This window comes from Rhinatrema bivittatum, chromosome 1 (assembly GCF_901001135.1).
Source record: "Rhinatrema bivittatum chromosome 1, aRhiBiv1.1, whole genome shotgun sequence".
In the NCBI taxonomy this organism is placed as follows: Eukaryota; Metazoa; Chordata; class Amphibia; order Gymnophiona; family Rhinatrematidae; genus Rhinatrema; species Rhinatrema bivittatum.
In genome coordinates, this window is record NC_042615.1 from 719,183,211 (window position 1) to 719,202,669 (window position 19,459).

Sequence of the window (19,459 nt, forward strand, 5' to 3'; positions counted from 1 at the left end):
ACCTACCACAATGATTTGAGAGCTTCCTGCAAGAAACAAAGAAAACCATTGTTGTACAGTATCTTGCAGTCCAAAATCAGTTAATGACTGCAATAAAATACTGTAATCAACTATATGAAAGGCAAAGGTCATATCAAGTAGCACCAAGATAACATCATTATTCTAATTAATTGAAAATGGAAGTCATCAGATAACGATTAGAGAACGGTCTTTGTTCCATATCGCTCTCAAAACTCTGTTTGAAAACCATCAAACAGATTATATTTGTTAGGATTCCTGGCTACGGCAACCCGCAGCTGGGCCCCTTTACAGCTCCGGCAGGTACCCGGTCCCCGGTTCTCTTCTTCGCCGCAAGAGGCGGCTAGGCCCCGAACCCCATAGTGACGTCCTGCCCACGCGACACAACACGCCGCTGACTCGGCCTCAGCGTCTGCCTCCCTAGGTGTGCGCGCGCATCGCTCACCACTTCTTAAAGGGCCCGCAGTGCGAAACTTTGCCGTGGTCCTGGTAGATGACGTCACCTCACCCAGATATTTAAGCCCGACCCCTGCACTTCGCCTCAGCAACAGGTCCTGCTCAGTCTTGAGTGTGTTGTTGCTTGTTCCTGATCCTGCATTCCTGATCCTGCATTCCAACCTCATCTTCCTGATCCTGTGTTCCTGTCCTGGCTCTGTTCCTGCTCCTGCCCTCAGACTGACTCGCCGATTTTGACTCCTGCCCGCTACTTCGCCTCTGCTTGATCACTGCCTGTCTCATCGTCCTGCCTATTTGCTGCCTGCCCTGACCTCTGGCCTGTTCCTGGTATCGCCTGTCTGCCGCCTGCCTCAACCCTGCCTGCCTAACTCCGCCTTGCCTTCTTCCTGACTCCTCGATGTGAGAGACCCCCACCTAAGTCCTGCCAGCCCCGGCACCCAAGGGCTCAACCTGAGGGGAACGTGGGCTGGTAAAGGTGAAGCTCCAGTTGGGTCTTCTCCACCTGTACCGCCTCCCAACAATGAGAACTACTGGGGGCCTTCCCTTGGTGGTGGTACCAACCTAGTCTCGGCTCAAGGGTCCACATAAGCAGCAATATTCCTCTTAGAAATCCTGCAATTGGACAACAATTGCTTTTTCAATATCTTTACTAAAAAATGACAAATTGGAAACAGGTTTATATTTACTGAATTCAGGTATGGTCAGATTTACTTTCTTTAAAATTAGGTGGATAAAAGTAGATTTGCGAACCTTCCTGAAAAGAGGCTTTAATGATCAATGTCAAAGAATTCTTTAATCTTAAACCTGCTCATTTAACCAGCCAAGTGCAGCAGGTATCACTAAGACTAGAGGATGTATTTTACTCATAAAGAACTTGTATACTCCTACATTTTTCACAGGGCAAAATCTTTTTAATTTGGCCTGATTATCTTGGGCAGTAACTTGTGTTTGAAAATGATCTCCATTTTCTTAATGAACTGAGAGTATCACAGAAAGTTGTGTTTGAGCCCTGCACTTGGGCTTTCACAGTTATTTATACTGGTTGATACTACAGAGGACTGAGAGATTGCACCTGCTATGCAATGTTTTCTCTAATTTTTCCCAGGCCTTGGAATGGATGTGAATTTGTTTCAAATGAATGTGTAAAATATAACAAATGAGGCCATTTTCAGTTTGTATGAAACAAACCAAAAATACTCCAAAGTGTCTAGTCCTTGCCCTAGTCTCATCCCCAGGCCCTGAACTGAGGCTGGGTCCCATTGCCTAGGGCTAGTCCTGAGGCCCAGGCCAAGTACCAGACCTAATGATGGGGCCTCACCCGAGGCTGGGTCCCATACTCAAAGCCTAGGACCAAGCCAAGAACTGATGCCAGGGCCCAGTGGCTGAGTCTCATCACAGAGGCCTAGAGCCAAGCCCAAGCTCGATGCCAGCACCCAGCAGAGGCCAGGTCCTGTCGTTGAGCTCTAGGGCGACGCTCAGGGCTTGATGCCAGAGCCTGTCCAAGGTTTTGTTGCTAAAACCAAACCCCAGGACTAGGCCCAATGCCAGGCCCTGCGGAGGCCGGATCCCATTGCTGAAGCCTAGGCCCAGGACTGATGCCAGTGCAATGCAAAAAACAATCAGTGTAGAGCATAAATATGTTTTTTGTTTCATGTTTCAAAAAATCAAGCACTTATCTTTATGCACAGTCAGTGTTTATTATCACCATTTCAAAATGAAAGTGCACCTGTTCTCTTTGCTGACCCAGCCAGTGTTTCAGGAGCAATTCATACTACCTTCTGCAGGGGTTAAATATGCATGTTCTATGGAGAAATCTAATATTTATGAATAAAAATGACTTTCAAATACCAACTATATTTACTTATATATGTAACCCTTTGCTGGGGTTTTGTTGGTTCCCCTCAGGCCGTGAAAGTATTTATGTCGGGGCTCAACTTGCCATCCTTCCCCTCCTTCCTGACTTCCCAGGGAGTGAACTCTTTCTGTGGGGTAAGAGGAAATCCTCTGTGGCCCAGGTGATAGAGAGCCTCTTCTATGGCATGTGTATCTTTCTGGTGTGGTATTCTTCTCAAGGACAGATAGGCTGGACTCAGACTGGGTGTTCAAATCATATTTATCGATTGTGGAGTGCTGGTGACCATCTCTCCAGCTCTTGGGAGGGAGCTTGCCACTGCCTACTCATCTGAGCAACAGCCCAGTAAAGGGAGAATCCTAGTGTGGTTCCTATGCCATGAAAAGATCCTACTCGAGTCCAAAGTTCAGTCTGATGACCACAGCCTATGTCCTGAGATCTGGTTGGGAATCTCCCAAGGCTTGATGGTATAACCTTGAAGGAGCTCTCAGGGAGAAAGGCCAACTGTTCAGCTTACAGCTCTCTATATCTCCTTCACCAGTTTGTGCAAAGGGGTGGGACAAAAGCCTCCAATTACAGAGACATGGCTAAAACACACAGATACTGTACTTACAAATCAGCTGCCCATTCAATCTTATGACTTATTTTCTGTCCCCAGACCCAAAAAAAGAGGTGGGGGACTCCTCCTTGCTGCAAAAAAAGGTCTTAATATAACCTTACAACTTACCAACGCCTCCACCAAACTAGAATTCTCCCTCTTTAAATCGGATCAAATCCAAATAGCTTTAGTCTACGCCCCACCAGGTACCTTAGAACTGGATCCCTCCCCACTGATCGAACTTATAGCCAAACACATAAACACTGACAAACCTGCTATAATCCTCGGAGACTTTAATTTACATGTAGACGCTACTCCACAATCCATCAACTGCCAAACTTTCCTTTCCTCACTCAACCATTTGGGCTTCGCTCAAATTATCAACAGTCCTACCCACAAGGCAGGCCACACTTTGGACCTCATCTTTATTAACGAACCCTTCAACATTCACACCAACCCCACTTGCTTACCAGTTCCATGGTCAGACCACAGAGTCATCCACACAACCCTCAGGATCAACAACCCACCACCTCAAATCACTACCAAATCCACCATCCAATTCAGGAAACCTTGCTCGCTAGACATACTCAGTGAAAAGATGTCCGAAGCTTTAAATCAACTTGACCTCACAGACGCAACAACTGCTACCACCTCTTGGATCAATATTAACAACACAATTGCAGATAAAATCTGCCCAACCACAACCAAAACCATACAACCTACATTAGACAATAGAAAGCCTTGGTTTACAGCCGAACTTAAATCCCTTAAACAATCTCTTAGAAAAAAAGAACAAAGCTGGAGAAAAAACTCAACCACTTCGACACAAACCATCTACAAATCCCACCTCAACACCTACAGGATTACTATCCTTAGAACAAAGAAAGAATTCTACGCAAAAAAAATACACAACTTCATTTTCGACTCAAAGGCTCTTTTCTCTTACGTCTCCTCTTTAACCAAACCATCTCCTCCCACTATCCCAGACCACCAAGCTCTCAACAAAGCAAACGAACTAGCCAACTACTTCAAGACAAAAATCACTAACCTTACCCATTCAATCACATCCAACAGCCCCACCTTAACACACCATCTTACAACAGTGCCGCAACAAAACACAAGCCTGGACTCATTCGAGCTCACTTCTTCTCTGGAGATTGAAAATACACTCAAAAAACTCAAACTATCCTCACACCCATCAGACCCATTACCAACAAATCTCCTCATTGCCATACCAAACACCATCTCAAAACCAATAGCAGAAATTATCAACACATCCCTGTCTCAAGGCTTAGTTCCTAATCAGTTAAAATTGGCAATCCTGAAACCATTACTAAAGAAACCAAACGCTTCTCCATCAGACCCAGCTAACTTCCGACCTATCGCAAACTTACCACTCATCGCCAAACTGATGGAAAAAATTGTCAACAAGCAACTGTCAGAATATCTGGAAGATCATAACATTCTATCCCCGGCTCAATATGGCTTCCGAAAACGACTAAACACCGAATCTCTCTTATTATCGCTCACTGATACCATCCTCGTGAACCTCGAGAAAAAACAATCTTACCTGCTGGTTCTACTTGATCTTTCTGCGGCGTTTGATACGGTAAAACATACTACACTTATAGACCAACTAGCTAATATAGGGATCAAAGGCACAGCCCTCAGATGGTTTCACTCCTTCCTAAGCAACAGATTCTACAAAGTAAGGATAAACAACAAAGAATCGCATCCAATCCTTACAGAACAAGGAGTCCCGCAAGGATCCTCACTTTCTCCCACCCTATTCAATATCTACCTCCTCCCTCTCTGCCACCTACTCTCAAACCTCAAGCTTACCCATTACCTCTATGCAGACGACATTCAAATCCTTCTCCCGATTACAGAATCCCTTCAAAAAACCATCACTTACTGGAACGAATGCCTACAGCCCATTAAGGAATTACTCTCAAGCCTCAACCTAGTATTGAATGCCAATAAAACCGAGATGCTCATTGTCTCTCAAGATCCCCTTACAATCTCTTCTAGCCTCTCTCTACCAAATGCTAATAACATGTTCTCAACTGACGTCAGACACCTTGGAGCATGGCTTGACAATCATCTTAACCTAAAAAAGTTCTTAAACAATACCACAAAGGACTGCTTTTACAAACTGCAAGTCCTCAAAAAACTTAAACCCCTCCTTTACTTCTCCGACTTCAGGCTAGTACTACAATCCATTATATTATCTAAGCTCGACTATTGCAACTCCCTGCTACTAGGTCTTCCCAACAACACGATCAAACCATTACAGATGGTAAAGAATTCTGCTGCCAGAATTCTAACAAGCACTAACAAAAAAGATCACATCACCCCAATCCTTAGTAACCTACATTGGCTTCCCATTAAACAAAGGATACTCTATAAGGTACTCACAATCATCCACAAAGCGACAAACAAAATAGCTCCCATCACGTTAAGCTCTCTACTCCAACCACACACATCTTCTAGACCAATCAGAAGCGCTTACAAAGGAACACTGCAAGCCCAACAAGTAAAATCATCACTGAGCAAAAGAGCGCTATCCTTAGCAGGCCCCCACCAGTGGAACATGCTCCCCCCAAATCTAAGACTTGAACCCAATCATCAAGAGTTCAAAAAAAGACTAAAGACTCTTCTTTTCCAACAAGCCTTCCCAGTCTCTCAATCCTACCAAGACGGAAAGCCTTCCCAAATAAGAAGTATCCCCCTAATTTAGGTCAATGTACCAAGTCCTACCTTCAGGTCTCTGCAACTGGACTACAATCTTTGAGTTCTAAAAATTCGTCTTATTTTTATTTATATTTTCCTCTGCAACTGGACTACAATATCTAAGTTCAAAAATTCAAAAACTCATTTTATCGTATTATTTACATCTGGCATGGTTCTATGTCACTATATCCAAGTTAAATAGTTAAATTATACAGATTATATTACATAATTTTATTAATTACAATGTTAATCTATAATATTTATTATCATTTTGTTATATTGTCATCCAGTTATATTGTTACATATGTGCCACTGTTCTATGTAAAGCCCCTTATCTCTGTTGGGCAGTTTATTGTTATATGTAAACCGGAGTGATTTGTAGTCTCTATAAGAACCTCGGTATATAAAAATTAAAAATAAAAATAATAATAAATGACCAAAAAGGGAGAAATATCCAAAAGTCTCTATCCAAAATATCTCACACTGGGTAGTGCTGTCACTGGTCTTGCTTCCTCTGTGGGGTAGAAGGGGTTGCTCACAGGTCTCCAGCGCTTGCTCTCATGATTAGAGGGGGTTGCTCCTTCCCAAGCCACAGGTTATTCCCCAGAATAAGAAAACGTATCAAAATTGGACCAAAATCTACAAAAACCTTAACTCTCTATAAAAAGGAGGCAGACCCTCTCAGACAGGGAGTGTACTGAGAAGGGATCTCCTCTAAACACAAGAAAATACCAAGCTGGGTTAGTAGGCCCAGCTCAACAGGGAAAAAACAAAAACAGCTCCTTACTTGTCAACCTCTAACTCAAAATGGCCACAATCTGTACTTCTCTAACTGTGCCTTATGCCCTGGAATAGCCAATCCAGTCAACTCAGTGGAAAGACAAAGAGAATGGAAAATCCCATGATGTTACTAGTCCAGATGGTAATGGACCTAGGGCCATCTAGTGACAAACCAAAGGGTTGGTCACATATAAGCTACTCCTCTCACCAGTAATTAAAACCTGATGCCAGGGCATGGCCTAAGCTGGGTATTGTTACCAATACCTAATCCTAGCCCCAGGCCTGACTCCAGGGCCTGGCCAAGATTAAGTCTTATCACCAATTCCAGGGACTTGCCTGAAGCCTTTTCCTGTGGCTCAGGCCTAGGCCAAGGCCTCATGAGGTCTTCTTTGGTCCGATGTTCTCTTTAAAATGATGTAGACCAGTGGCATCAATGCAGCCCCTTCCTCCCAAGCGAACAGTATCATTCTGATGTTCGGCTATACATTAATATAGCATCATCCACTCAGGAGGTCAGTACTGCAGTGATGTCACTGAGGTGCATCCTTCCACCAGACGGCATCATTTTGAAGAAAACTTTGTACCAAAGATGACCTCATGAGGCTTAATCCTTGCAAATTCATTAATGTTTTGGAAAAGGTAGCAATGAATTATGTGATCAAATTTGCAGATGGTTCATAATTATTCAATGTACTTAAAAACGAACAGTGAGGAATTGAGGATGACCTTGTAAGACTGGGAACATGGAAATCTAAAGAGCAAATTAAATTTAATATGTATAAATGTAAAATAATGTACCTAGAGAAAAACAATCCTAATTATATGCATGCAATACTGGGTTCCACATTAGGACAGGACCTCAGATCTGCCAAACTCCTCAGCTCAGTGTGCATCAGCGGTCACAAATGCAAATAGAATGATTTGAATTATTCTGAAAGAAATTGAAAATAAAACTGAGAATATCATAATGTTTCTACATAAATCTATGGTGTGACTACACATTGAGTATTGTGGGCAGGTCTCATTGGTCCATCTTTAAAAAGATAAAGCAGAACTATAAAAGGTCAACAAAAATGATAAAAGGGCTAAAATGTCTCCCTTATGAAGAAACATTAAACAAGTTAGGGCCAAGGTCGGTGCTAGTGTTTTTGCTGTCCTATGCACACAATTACTAAACTGTTGCCTCCTTCTTCTATTTCCTTTTTTTAACACTTAATTTTTATTGTTTTGTCAATATCCAATATACAACAGAAAATCTGTCAGTCTCACAAACTGACCCAGGCACCTTTTCCCCACCAAAAAAAAAGCCCTGCTCCCTTCGGCAATCCAAACTTTCAAAATTGACACCCCTTCAAAACTAAGTATCTTATCCCATCCGTAGGCTCAAAATTCCTAAATGGGGCAGGAACAATCCTCAGGCACCCCGGCCCGTCCTACCTGCTGGTATGTAAATATGGCACCATGGCTGGCACTATTTTATTGACCATAAATTCAGCTAAGGTGCAAACCAGAAAACTATGCAAAAGACATTTGGAACTTATATAGCATTAGGCTTATTATAACACATATTGGATGTGGGCTTAGCCCCTAGAAAGCCATGAGTATTCTGAATTACAATTACAGTATAGGAAATCTCCCATACTAAAACAACGCCATCAGCACTCACATGTAAAAGGCAAGACTGCAAATATTACATCAGGCCCTAAAACAACAATATATCTCTTATTAGAAAAATAGAACAAACCAGGCTACTGTAGACATTAGGGATGTGCAGAAAAAAATTAATTTTTTGTAGTTCATTCATTTCATGGGGACTTCAATTCATTTCATTAGTTTCAAAATTTTAAAAAAAGTATTTGTTTGTTTTTTGTTTCCCATTAAAGTCAATGAGGAAGGCATTGCAGCCTATTCAGGCTCCAGAATTGGGGTTTTTCTCATCAAGTCTCATGAAAATTGTGGGAAGAAATCATCAAAATGGGGAAAGAATTACAAGGAACCTAGACTGTGTCAAAGTGGCACCAAAAGTGATTTGAATAGCCTATGGATCCATAACAGGGCAAAGGGATATCAGCAATGGCAGGAGTTCTCCACAGCATTGTCAGGAGCAAAGAAGCAGCAAGAGTGGGAAGACCACCTCAAGGCTTCAAAAGAGGGCAACAACAAGAGTGGCATGAACTCTCGAAGCAGCATGAGAGGGAAAGTGGCATTAAGAGTAGCGTCAGTACCTTAAGGCAACAGGACGCAGCAGCAAAGCAGTAAAGATGGCAGGAAAAATCTAAAGGCATTGAGAAAGGCATTAGCACAAATAGTGGCACCAAAGCAACATGAGAGGTGTAAAGCAGCCCCTAGAGTGGAGGGAAGCGGAATGGATGAAACTCCGTTTATGGAAGAGAATGTATGGGAAGAGCTAGGAAAACTGAAGGTGGACAAAGCCATGGGGCCTGATGAGGTTCATCCCAGGGTACTGAGGGAGTTCAGAGATCTGCTGGCAGCTGGCAGCTCCGCTGTGTGACCTGTTCAATAGCTCCCTGGAAACAGGAGTAGTGTTGAGTGATTGGAGAAGAGAGACGGTGGTTCCGCTTCACAAGAGTGGGAGCAGACAGGAAGCTGGAAACTACAGGCTGGTTAGCCTTACCTTGGTGGTGGGAAAGGTATTGGAGTCGCTGCTGACGGAAAGAATTGTGAACTATCTACAAGCAGCAGAATTGATGGACCAGAGGCAGCATGGTTTCACCAAGGAAAGGTCCTGTCAGACAAATCTGATCGACTTTTTTGATTGGGTGACTAAGGAATTGGATCGAGAAAGAGCACTCAATGTCATCTACTTGGATTTTAGCAAAGCTTTTGATACGGTCCTGCACAGGAGGCTGGTGAATAAAATGAGAAGCTTAGGAGTGAGTGCCGAGACGGTGGCCTGGATTGCAAACTGGTTGTCGGACAGAAGACAATGTGTGATGGTAAATGGAACTTACTCTGAAGAGAGAGCAGTGTTAAGCGGAGTTCCGCAAGGATCGGTGTTGGGACCGGTCCTGTTCAAAATCTTTGTGAGCGACATTGCGGATGGGATAGAAGGTAAGGTTTGTTTTTTTGTGGATGACACTAAGATCTGCAACAGAGTGGATGTGCCGGAAGGAGTGAGAGAATGAGACGGGATTTAAGGAAGCTTGAAGAATAGTCGAAGATATGGCAGCTGAGATTCAATGCCAAGAAGTGCAGAGTCATGCATATGGGGTGTTGAAATCCAAAAGAATATATTCGATGGGGGGTGAAGGGCTGATGTGCACGGAGCAAGAGAGAGACCTTGGGGTGATAGTGTCTAACGATCTGAAGTCGGTGAAACAATGTGACAAGGCGATATCTAAAGCCAGAAGAATACTGGGCTCCATAGAGAAAGGAATATCGAGTAAGAAAAGGGAAGTGATTATCCCCTTGTACAGGTCCTTGGTGAGGCATCACCTGGACTACTGTGCTCAGTTCTCGAGACCGTATCTAAATGGACAGAGACAGGATGGAGGCGGTCCAGAGAAGGGCGACCAAAATGGTGGAGGGTCTTCATCGAATGACTTATGAGGAGAGATTGAAGAATCTAAATATGTATACCCTGGAGGAAAGGAGGAGCAGAGGTGATATGATACAGACTTTCAGATACTTGAAAGGTTTCATGATCCAAAGACAATGACAAACCTTTTCCATTGGAAAAAAATCAGCAGAACCAGGGGTCACGATTTGAAGCTCCAGGGAGGAAGACTCAGAACCAATGTCAGGAAGTATTTATTTACGGAGAGGGTGCTGGATGCCTGGAATGCCCTTCCGGAGGAAGTGGTGAAGACCAAAACTGTAAAGGATTTCAAAGGGGCATGGGATAAATACTGTGGATTCATAAAGTCTAGAGCAGGGGTTGGGAACCTTTTTGGCTGAGAGAGCCATGAACGCCACATTTTTTAAAATATAATTCCGTGAGAGCCATACTAACTACAACCCCCCCCACCTTCCTGACCCCCCAAGACCTACCAAATTAATTTACTACAACCCCCTACTCTCCTGACGCCCCCCCAAGACCTGCCAAAAGTCCCTGGTGGTCCAGTGGGGCCCCAGGGCTCGCAGACAAATCTTTAATAAAAAAGTAAAAATCTAACAAAACCCTCCACCCTCTTGACACCCCCCAAGACATCCAAAATTAATTTACTACAACCCCCCCCCCACCCTCCTGACCCCCCCCCCCCCCAAGACCTGCCAAAAGTCCCTGGTGGTCCAGCAGGGGTCCAGGAGCGGTCCGGGAGTGATCTCCTGGACTTGGGCTGTCGGCTGCAAGTAGTCAAAATGGCGCCGACGGCCCTTTGCCCTCACTATGTCACTGGGTCGACCAATGGTGGCGGCAGCCCCTGTGACATAGTAAGGGCGAAGGGCCGTCGACGCCATTTTGATTACTGGCAGCCGACGGCCCTTTGCCCTTACTATGTCACAGGGGCTACCACCGCCATTGGTCGACCCCAGTGACATAGTGAGGGCAAAGGGCCGTCGGTGCCATTTTGACTACTGGCAGCCGACAGCCCAAGTCCAGGAGATCGCTCCCGGACCGCTACTGGACCCCCGCTGGACCACCAGGGACTTCTGGCAGGTTTGGGGGAGGGGTTGTAGTAAATTAATTTTGGAGGTCTTGGGGGGTGTCAGGAGGGTGGGAGGTTTTGTTAGATTTTTACTTTTTTATTAAAGATTTGTCTGCGAGCCAGATGCAGCCATCAAAAGAGCCACATCTGGCTCGCGAGCTATAGGTTCCTGACCCCTGGTCTAGAGGATGTGAATGAAGTGAAGAGGCATGGAGTGGCTTGCGGGAATGACAGCTACTACCTGGAGATTAATACCCTTATTCAATAAACATACTCACTGTTAATGGGACTCCAACATTGCTCTATGCTTCAACAGCAAGAGGAAATGTGGAAAAAAGGATTTGCATTCACAAAAAAGTGGGGGAGTAGCTTGCTTGTTGCAGCAGTTACTACCCCAAACCAAATAAGTCTGATACTTCACTTTCAATGCATATCCAGCATAGCTCTCTGCTTCAACGGCAGGGGGGAAAGACTGATATTTCACTTTCAATGCATATCCAGCATAGCTCTCTGCTTCATCGGCAGGGGGGAAAGAGGAAAAGAGGATTTATATTCAGGAAACAACCAACAAGAACTGAATTATATAGTCTGGGTAAACAAATAAGTATGGGTATAGCTTGTTTGTTATGGCGGTTACTACGCCGAATCAATTAAGCCTGATACTTCACTTGGAATATATATCCAGTGCAGCTCACTGCTTCAATGGCAGGGTGGAATAAAGAAAAGAGGATTTATATTCAGACAACAACCAACAAGGACTGAATTGCACAGGCTGGGTAAACAAATCAGCATGGGAGTAGCTTGCTTATTACGGACGTTACTACCCCTAACCAATTAAGCTAGATACTTCACTTAGATGCAGCTCTAGCACTGCTCTCTACATCATTGGCAGGGGTGGAAGGTAGCTAGAACCAAAAAGTTACTAATAAGGGCCAAGAGTAACAGATAAGTATGAGAAAAAAAAAGTGTGAAAGTTTGCTGGGCAGACTGGATGGGCCATTTGGTCTTCTTCTGCAATCATTTCTATGTTTCTATGTAACATCTCAGGGTGTAAGGTCTGGGGTATGGCAGCAAGGCAGAGTAAAAGAAAGAACCTCAATGTGCACAATCTGTATATGGCAGAAAGCCTGAGTGGCAGAGAGACCCCCAAAGTATAGCATGCGGAGTATTAGAATTAGAATTAGGGCATTAGAATTAGGGCATCCCGACAGTGAGGTTCCAATAATTAGAAAACTAGTCCAAGTGCCTGTAACTAAAAACTCACCTGAGCTAAAAAATTCTAACTTATCCCTATCAATTAAAAAGCAGAATGAAAATACAAACAAAAAACAAACTTTGAAATGTTTGTATGCTAATGCCAGAAGTCTAAGTTGTAAGATGGGAGAATTAGAATGTATAGCAGTGAATGATGACATAGACTTAATTGGCATCTCAGAGACATGGTGGAAAGAGGATAACCAATGGGACAGTGCTATACCGGGGTACAAATTATATCACAATGACAGAGAGGAGCACTCGGGAGGAGGTGTGGCGCTTTATGTCCGGGATGGCATAGAGTCCAACAGGATAAACATCCTGCATGAGACTAAATACAAAATTGAATCTTTATGGGTAGAAATCCCTTGTGTGTCAGGGAAGACTATAGTGATAGGGGTATACTACCGTCCACCTGGTCAAGATGGTGAGATGGACAGTGAAATGCTAAGAGAAATTAGGGAAGCTAACCAAATTGGTAGTGTGGTAATAATGGGAGACTTCAATTACCCCAATATTGACTGGGTAAATGTATCATCGAGTCACGCTAGAGAGATAACGTTCCTGGATGGAATAAATGATAGCTTTATAGAGCAATTGGCTCAGGAACCGATGAGAGAGGGAACAATTTTAGATCTAATTCTCAGTGGAGCACAGGACTTGGTGAGAGAGGTAATGGTGGTGGGGCCGCTTGGCAATAGTGATCATAATATGATCAAATTTGATTTAATGACTGGAAGAGGAACAGTGTGCAAATCCAAGGCTCTTGTGCTAAACTTTCAAAAGGGAAACTTTGATAAAATGAGAAAAATAGTTAGAAAAAAACTGAAAGGAACAGCTACAAAAGTAAAAAATGTCCATTCTAGAAGCACAGTCCAGATGTATTCCACACATTAAGAAAGGTGGAAAGAAGGCAAAACGATTATCGGCATGGTTAAAAGGGGAGGTAAAAGAAGCTATTTTAGCCAAAAGATCTTCATTCAAAAATTGGAAGAAGGATCCAACAGAAGAAAATAGGATAAAGCATAAACATTGGCAAGTTAAATGTAAGACATTGATAAGACAGGCTAAGAGAGAATATGAAAAGAAGTTGGCTGTAGAGGCAAAAACTCACAGTAAAAACATTTTTAAATATATCCAAAGCAGAAAGCCTGTGAGGGAGTCAGTTGGACTGTTAGATGATCGAGGGGTTAAAGGGGCACTTAGAGAAGATAAGGCCATCGCGGAAAGATTAAATTATTTCTTTGCTTCAGTGTTTACTGAAGAGGATGTTGGGGAGGTACCCATAATGGAGAAGGTTTTCATGGGTAATGATTCAGATGGGCTGAATCAAATCACGGTGAACCTAGAAGATGTGGTAGGCCTGATTGACAAACTGAAGAATAGTAAATCATCGGGACCGGATGGTATACACCCCAGAGATCTGAAGGAACTAAAAAATGAAATTTCAGACCTATTAGTAAAAATTTGTAACTTATCATTAAAATCATCCATTGTACCTGGAGGATAGCAAATGTAACCCCAATATTTAAAAAGGGCTCCAGGGGTGATCCGGGAAACTACAGACCGGTTAGCCTGACTTCAGTGCCAGGAAAAATAGTGGAAAGTGTTCTAAACATCAAAATCACAGAACATTTAGAAAGACATGGTTTAATGGAACAAAGTCAGCATGGCTTTACCCAGGGCCAGTCTTGCCTCACAAATCTGCTTCACTTTTTTGAAGGAGTTAATAAACATGTGGATAAAAGTGAACCAGTAGATATAGTATACTTGGATTTTCAGAAGGCGTTTGACAAAGTTCCTCATGAGAGGCTTCTAGGAAAAGTAAAAAGTCATGGGATAGGTGGCGATGTCCTTTCGTGGATTGCAAACTGGCTAAAAGACAGGAAACAGAGAGTAGGATTAAATGGACAATTTTCTCAGTGGAAGAGAGTGGACAGTGGAGTGCCTCAGGGATCTGTATTGGGACCCTTACTTTTCAATATATTTATAAATGATCTGGAAAGAAATACGACGAGTGAGATAATCAAATTTGCAGATGACACAAAATTGTTCAGAGTAGTTAAATCACAAGCAGATTGTGATAAATTGCAGGAAGACCTTGTGAGACTGGAAAATTGGGCATCCAAATGGCAGATGAAATTTAATGTGGATAAGTGCAAGGTGATGCATATAGGGAAAAATAACCCATGCTATAATTACACAATGTTGGGTTCCATATTAGGTGCTACAACCCAAGATAGAGATCTAGGTGTCATAGTGGTTAACACATTGTAATCGTCGGTTCAGTGTGCTGCGGCATTCAAAAAAGCAAACAGAATGTTGGGGATTATTAGAAAGGGAATGGTGAATAAAACGGAAAATGTCATAATGCCTCTGTATTGCTCCATGGTGAGACCGCACCTTGAATACTGTGTACAATTCTGGTCGCCGCATCTCAAAAAAGATATAATTGCGATGGAGAAGGTACAGAGAAGGGATACCAAAATGATAAGGGGAATGGAACAACTCCCCTATGAGGAAAGACTAAAGAGGTTAGGACTTTTCAGCTTGGAGAAGAGACGACTGAGGGGGGATATGATAGAGGTGCTTAAAATCATGAGAGGTCTAGAATGGGTAGATGTGAATCGGTTATTTACATTTTCGGATAGTAGAAAGACTAGGGGGCACTCCATGAAGTTAGCATGGGGCACATTTAAAACTAATCGGAGAAAGTTCTTTTTTACTCAACGCACAATTAAACTCTGGAATTTGTTGCCAGAGGATGTGGTTAGTGCAGTTAATATAGCTGTGTTTAAAAAAGGATTGGATAAGTTCTTGGAGGAGAAGTCCATTACCTGCTATTAAGTTCACCTAGAGAATAGCCACTGCCATTAGCAATGGTAACATGGAATAGACTTAGGTTTTGGGTACTTGCCAGGTTCTTGTGGCCTGGATTGGCCACTGTTGGAAACAGGATGCTGGGCTTGATGGATCCTTGGTCTGACCCAGTATGGAATTTTCTTATGTTCTTATGTTCTTATAGCAGCAAGGCAGAGTGACATAGGAGATATCAGTTATACTGTTGAAGCACTTGCCAATTGTCAGATTCAGTACAAGAGAATGAACTGTGATAAGTATCATTTTTATGATATAAGCTTTTATTACATTCCCTATTTGAGCTGAATCTATCTGCTGAGTGAAATTTTGGGTTTCTTGTGAAATGGACTTGTCAAATTAAATGGCTTCTAATCAGTGTAGTTTTCCTGTTAAGGTATGAGATTTGCTTAATTAAGGCTTTTTTTTCATATTCTTTAGCTAAACTCAGAGAGGCGTCGGCGGCACCCGGGTCATGAAGAGAAAAGCAGCGGTAGTGCTCCTGCCGCAAAGAGGATGGCGGCATCGGCATCATCTGAGCCGCATGGAAGTGGCCAACAGCATCAGTACCAAGCCACAGGAAGCAGCGGGGCCGGCGAGGGAGGTGAGAGGCTGCTAGCGGGCCTGACCGCGAGCAGCATTGCACCAGCACCCCTCCTCAAAGATCCCCTCCTCAAGCCTCCTTTCTTCAGCACATTGTAATAACTGTAAAATTGCCCTAACCACACCCCTTTTCCTTATTGCAGGCATTATTAATGCGAAATTTACAGCATTTTGATGAATCTACGGGTGAAATTGCATTTCATAGAAAGTTACTTATAATAAATTCAAGTATCTTTTCTTTCCAGTCAAGTCAACTGGGTGTCAGTGTCATGTAGCAAACAATACAGCACTGGCTTCAAGCCAAAACACCTCCTTGAAATATCAAAGGGATTTCAAAGAGAATGTAAGCACACGTAAGTGACAATGACTCTTTTCTTGGCTTCAAAGGAATATTTGGCATTTGCATTCCTCTGCATCTAACAAGGGAAGTGGGCAGGAGCTATCTCCTTTGAAATTAAAATTATCCTAGTCAGCACAGAAAGGAATAATTTAATAAATTACTAGTTTACAGACCTTCACCTAGTTCAGAATAAGTAGACCATACAATATAAATAGAAACGTGCAGATAAGAACTGAAGTACAAACCAGAACAAGCTGGACTCTGTATCCAGAGCAACAATGGAAAAACAGAAACACCATCATTCCCAATTTAAAAAAAAATTAAAATGAATACATATTATAATAGCAAAACTAAAGTAAAAAAAAAAGAATAATTGTTCCAAGCAGGTCATGAATAGAATTAACATTCTATATTTAACGACTCTTACACAAATTTTTAAAAATTTTCCAAACAGCAATAAAATATTTCAAAATAGCAGACACATCAAATATCCAATAATTAATACTAATAAGGATTGAAAAATGTTCCTCTCTCCATACCTGGGAACATTTGATTTCTACTGCCAGTCACCTTGAAGTGGGACAGGCTTGAGGGGGGAGGGGACATAAACTTTTTTCTCTCTCTTATATATACACACAGAGACACACACACACAGGTAGGCATCTGTGTGCATCTCAACGCGCATTTTCTGGGCACAAAACTTACCACCCATGCAGCAAGGTGCCTAGAAAATGCGCATTCCTAAATGGGAGGCTTTGTGCCCTTGCATGGAAATTTATTTATTTATTTATTTATTTAGAAACTTTTATATACCGGTATTAGTGGGGACATCATACCGGTTCACATATTAACAAAAGATTTAGAAGTACATTTCAACAGGGGAGGCGAACTGGGCAGGGGGTTAACCTAGAGCAGTAGGGAAAATAGATTAAACAACAAGAAATCAACAAGAGGTCATAACAAGAAGACAACAATGTACATTGTGATTAGATTCCTTAATATAAGGAAAAGGGCGGTCACCTAGGGGGTATGAGCAATAGAGGGAAGGGAGGGTCTATTCTGTGTAGGCTTGGTTGAACAGGAATGTTTTTAGTTTCTTTTTGAATTTGATGGCGCAGGGTTCAAGGCGCAAGTGGACGGGTAGGGAGTTCCAGAGGGCGGGGCCGGCAATGGATATGGAGCGGTCACGGGTGGATGAGAGATGAGCTGCCTTCAAGGACGGTACATGTAGATTACCTTTGTTGGCAGATCTGGTGGCTCGGGAGGACAGGGGAGCAGTGAAAGGGAGGTCAAGCCAGTTGGAGTTGTGTGTGTGGATAGATTTGTGTACTATGGTCAGGGTCTTGTAGTGTATACGGAAAAGGATGGGAAGCCAATGTAGATCCTTGAGGACAGGGGTAATATGTTCGTGTATGCGTGTGTTGGTAATGAGCCTTGCAGTGGCGTTTTGCAAAAGTTGAAGGGGTTTTATTGAAGATAAGGGGAGCCCTAGGAGGAGGGCATTACAACAGTCCAGTTTGGAGGTAAGGGTGGCTTGGATCACTGTGCGGAGATCTTGGGTGTACAGCAGGGGTCGGAGTGCCTTAGTGCCCTTACTGGAAACTTAACTCCTAGGTCAGGGCTGGAGTTAAATTTCCAGCACTATGAAAAAAATAGTAAAAAAGTTTTAAAAACTTGAAAAAACTAGTCATCAACTCTCTGGGTAAGTGCCAGCAACTGCCACCATTTAACTGGATAATTACCAACAGCGGTTGTTGGCACTTAGCTGGATAAGTTCTGATTTATCGTCCATCTGGCAGCAGGAAGTAGCCGCCAGATAGCCACATTAAGGGGGTCATTTTCCAAAGGTGCGATACCTAGATCGGGGCGGGTTCTGGGCGGCATCCACACCAGAAGGGGAGGAGTCGGGGCGGTATGTGGGCGGACGCCGCGAAGACATCGCTGACGGCGAAAAGGTAAGGAGCCTTATCGCTGTCAGTAAAGCGGCCAATAGCGCCACTTTTCACGGTGATGCTATTGGTTTGCGAAAGCCGGCAGTGATAGCACCGCGGTGGTGCGATCGCTGCCGGCTTTCGCAGGCCCGCCCCCTGCTTTGCTTCCCCGCCCCCCGTTACCACCGGATTTTCTAAGTTCTGCGAACTTAGAAAATCCAGGCCTAAGTCAGTACGTTTCTGGCTATCTGGTGCAGTTTGCTGTTACTTTGCCAGATAAATTACTCTTCTAAAGTTTGATATCACGTTACAAATTGTGATATGAAGGAGTCATCTACTATGTTCCTATTTACAAGTCATTCAGAGACTTTTTCATATTGTATTCCCCTTTTTGGAGGTGTTAGGTACTGCACTAAGACTATCTTCCTTTTGAGAAATGGACTTTGACATCCTTTTAATGAGCTTTCACGTAAATGCATGTAATCTTGCACAAGCGGCATATTTGTAATATTTTTTGATATATGGAATTTTATTATTATGTAAAGTAATTTAGAATAAAAATTGTTTTGTTTATATACTTGCTGGGTAATACTTGTTTTCTCCTGTTATTGCTTAAGTAAACCCATCATAAATACCTGGAACTGTGATGCACTGAGTGTGCTTGAGTGTATTTGTGTGGGAAATAAGCTCCTGGGTTCAAGCTGCTGGGTAGAATCCCAGTAATTGTGCGTATGTTTACACCGGATAAACCTCTGAGGTAGTCCTGTGTGCATGCAGGTGATAAGTCCCTTAGGTAATTCCCAGTGTAGCCCCCGGGTTCAAGTGCCCAGGCAGAATGCCAGTGTTCACAGTCTGAACCCAGAACAGATGCCTTCTCCCTTCCTGAATTAAAATGTGTGTCCGGCCTGTTTAGCATTAGCTTATTGCATCAGTGGTTAAAAAAATTATAATCTAGGAGCTAAAAATGTGCGCTGAAAACTAGCGAAAATTTTCTTAGCAGCCAGATAACTGCCTTGGCCTGATAGATGGGCTCCCTCCCTCTCTCTCTCACATGCACACACACAGAGGGGCCGATGCAATAAATTCACGTAGAAAGCGGGCGCTGAACAGTCAGCGCCTACTCTCTTAACACACCCCAGGCGCTCCCAAGGGGAGCGTCATGCAATATTTAAATTAGGGGGTCAAGTTAGCAAGGAGGCGCTAGGGTCGCTTGCATGGCCCTAGCAGCTCCTTGCTAACGAGAACCCAATTGGTTTTTGTGATTTGGCCATCCGCCAGCAAGGAAAACCGAATCCGAAACTCCGGCCGTCACGAAAACCGACGCCGATAGACCCAGCATCGGTTATCCTTACCGGCGGACGGCAGTCACAAAAATCAATGCTGGGTTTATCGGCGGCGGTTTTCGTTACTCGGCTGTCCGCCGGTAAGGAA